The sequence below is a fragment of the Balaenoptera musculus genome, chromosome 9 (genome assembly GCF_009873245.2).
Source record: "Balaenoptera musculus isolate JJ_BM4_2016_0621 chromosome 9, mBalMus1.pri.v3, whole genome shotgun sequence".
Taxonomy (NCBI): Eukaryota; Metazoa; Chordata; class Mammalia; order Artiodactyla; family Balaenopteridae; genus Balaenoptera; species Balaenoptera musculus.
In genome coordinates, this window is record NC_045793.1 from 35,487,064 (window position 1) to 35,490,585 (window position 3,522).

General features: G+C 39.3%; 1 pseudogene; it reads left to right on the forward strand.

The window, feature by feature from the left end:
- Positions 1-905: 905 nt before the first annotated feature.
- Positions 906-1,052, forward strand: LOC118901421 (annotated as a pseudogene).
- Positions 1,053-3,522: the final 2,470 nt, after the last annotated feature.

Sequence of the window (3,522 nt, forward strand, 5' to 3'; positions counted from 1 at the left end):
ACTGCTGTTTTTAAGAAGTTTACTCATTTCATTGAAGAATTAAAAATAACACACCTGAAATAAATAATAAGTATGTGTCATTTATAAGTGCTATAAAAGTTCAAAGAAGGGAGAATAAAGATGACATTTAGGGAAGATTGAGATTATGCTGACATGCAAGGACTTAAATATGTTTGTGATTTTCAAAAGAGGGAGAATATCAGCCTTTTCGAAGTGGAGAGGAAGGGTGTTATATGAAAAAAAAAATCTTCGATATTACAACAATTTTATGTTTAAGAAGAGATCAAAACCAGTGACTTTGGCTTTCATGATGCAAATCAAGGAAAGTAAAGCTTTCCCTATCTAGTAGGATAAACAAAAACTATGATTCTTAATGGGGTGAGGGAAAGAGGGGCATATCAGAATCTCTCCAGGCAACAGAAATTTTGGTACCATGGTTGAGAAACACTGGAAGAGGGAGCAAAGTAGATGGAGATGCATTCCCGGTGGAGATGAGGCGAGAGAGAGAGAAAGTGGAAAAGACCTTGAAATGTGTGGAATAAGGTGAAGATATGGGAGTGGAAAGGGGTGCTGGTAGATAGAGAGACCATTGAAAAATAAAGTGCCAGGCTAACATGACTGTACTTGATTTGATGGACAACAAAGAGCCATATTTGATTCTTAAGCATAGGAGTGTTAAGATGGGTGGAGTTCAGGAAAGCTAGTCTACCTGACATAGATACACAGGGTGAAAATGAAAGATTGAGAGAGAAGAAAGTGGAAGAAGATAGATGAGCTAGAAACATCTGGGATATTTAGCCATGATGAGCCAGGGTTGGGGATAAAGTGAGGTAGTAGACTTTCTTCTGTCCCAAAGAAGATATAAAGGTATGACTTCAAGTCTGGAAAACTAAAAGGACTTATTGATACTTACCTGATCATGAGGGTGATTTTCCCAGGGTGAGGTTTATGCATTACACTCCAGATATACCGAACCCTGCAATTTCTCCAAATGTGGGAAACTCTACCTCATAGTTTGTGGTGGTGGGTGATTGTGTTCTCACTTTCCCTTAAGGAAAATAAAAGATTTATTGTAACCATGCCCACACTCTTAACCTTACTTCCTCAGAGTGCATGCAGGCCTGTTCTTTTCATGCACTTAGAAGGGCAGTTAGTTGGAAAACATGGTCAATAGTTGAAAGTGCAACCCAATTTCAAGGGCTTAATATATTTCATGCTGTGGTGTAATTTCTTCATCTGGGTTGGCATTCTCCTTGTTTTACTTTGGTAAAAATAATTAGTACTAAATTATAAAAATAAGATTCAGTTTCTCCTTCCAGTTATGTCTATCATGGTCAGGTAAACTCAAGAATGGTTAAATAAAGTGTTTTTGCCCACATGTATATGGAATGCAAATCAGTAAAAGTCTTTTCATTTTTCATGTGTGTGCCTCTTCCAACATGTGGCCTTCTCTGGCTGGTAGTTAGTGAGAGTCATACTTCAGAATCTTAAGACAAATGGTATTGAAGGGTCCCTTCCCACTTTGTGGGTTCCTACTTTTCCTCTGTAGCTCTGAAATTTGTCCAGAAATCTGTGTTGGCTGGCATCTGGAGAAGTTACCAATTGTGGATCCAAAGTTGTCTACTAAAAGAGGGCATAGAGAAACAATAATTTTTCATGCCTGTCCAGCTCGTAAATTGAGTAGCTACACCCTATATAGGTAGCCTGGGAGAATTAGGTGGAAGAATTTACAAATGTATATTTTCAATCTCACTGTTTCCCACAGTATTCTTAATTAAAGTCAGATCTGTTGTCCCAAGTTATTTTTACCTTGGCATTTTGAGGTATGATTTTAAGTGCCAGTAGTGTGATTGTTTCCACAGTACTGTGACATTTATTTTCTTAAAAAAACAAAACAAAACAAAACAAAACACTTGTGGGCCACCCCAAGGACTCTGTACTGTCAGTGTCATTTTTAGTGGTGTCAAAAAAGCCACTGCCAGTTTTGACAAAGAAGGCAAGTCTACAAATATAATCACCACTGCTGCCCAAGTCACCAGAGAACATGGTAGTGTTTGAAAGAGCTAGAAATAAATTATTTAGTACTTAGTGTGCCTTTGTATTCAACATGCCACCACCAGGATAAAGTGGTTGAACTCTACTGAAAGAAGCAATTAATCAGAAAATACACACACACAGAAACACAGTTTCCAGCTGCCAATGATTTCATTGGATTTGAATAGGGTTTCAGCTGGAATCTGATATTTTGAAGAAAACAATGAAAAACAGGAGAAAATAGCAGATTAAGAAGAAGGAGGAGCAAAGAAGAGGATGGGAGGTGGGAGTGACAGTAACTGCTGATGTCTTTGACAATTCAGTTTCTACACCCCCCAAATTAAGACAAAACAGGAAGAGGAAAAGTCAACTCTGCAAGTACAATACTTTCTATGTAACAACCTCACAATAAATTGCTAGAGTTAACAACCTGTAACAACTAACAGCTTATATCTAAGTCGTAGGATTGGGAGTAGAGTGGAGATTGCTTAAATAAAACATTTTTCCCAAAGAGTTGAGTAAAATAACATAAGGAATAAGGGTCAAGGCTCAGCAGCAGGCGAGGAAGATTGTGACCCTTTGGGCATAGAAGCCAATACCAGTATTTGGGAAGAGACCAGAGAAAAGGTAAATAAAGGCCAGTTCACATGGGCAGGAAATGACCCAACCTTTCTGCAGGTCAAGTTCTCATCAAGGTGCTAAGGGCAAGCTCCTGAGGCTCTTCATTTCTGCACCTAGGAATCTTCTCTGAAACATGGCACAGTTGCTCCTTCTTCATTTCCTTCATCACCACCCCAAAGACAGCCACAACTAAAACGTGGAGGTAAGAGGTAGGGGAGAAGTGAGGAGGGGTAGAAAACAGGTCAAAGGGGAAGAGGAAGAGAAAAATTCTGAGAACCAGACAACAGCTTCTTCCTTCCCAGCTCCAGCCTGTTCTGGGGAGAAAGGAGGAGAATAGCTTGGCATTGGGTGTGAGATTTACATTTTAAACTTAAGTGGCTAATTCTTGAATGCCAGAAATAGACTGTTCTAATAGCCAAAAATTGCAGAAAAGTTATAGAATCTGGCTAAAACCCTGTTTAGGAAAGACAAGAGGGAGGAGATTCAATATAGAACAGTTGACATTTATTTTAAAAGATATAATTTTCATGTTTATTGAGACTACTCACTAAAGCAGTGCTATGGACTGAATGTTTGTGTCCTCCTGAAATGTATACGTTGAAATCCTCATCCCCAAGGTGATGGTATTAGGAGATGGGGCCTTTGGGAAGTGATAAGGTCATGAGGATGGAGCCCTCATGAAAGGAATTAGTGCCTTTCTAAAAGAGATCCCAGAGAGCTCTCTTCCCCCTTCCACCATGTGAGGACACAGGGGGAAGATAGTTGTCTGAGAACCAGGAAGTGGCCCTCACTAGACCCCAAATCTGCCCATAAATTCCTGTTGTTTATTAGTTACCCAGTCTATGGTATTTTTGTTATAGCAGCTTG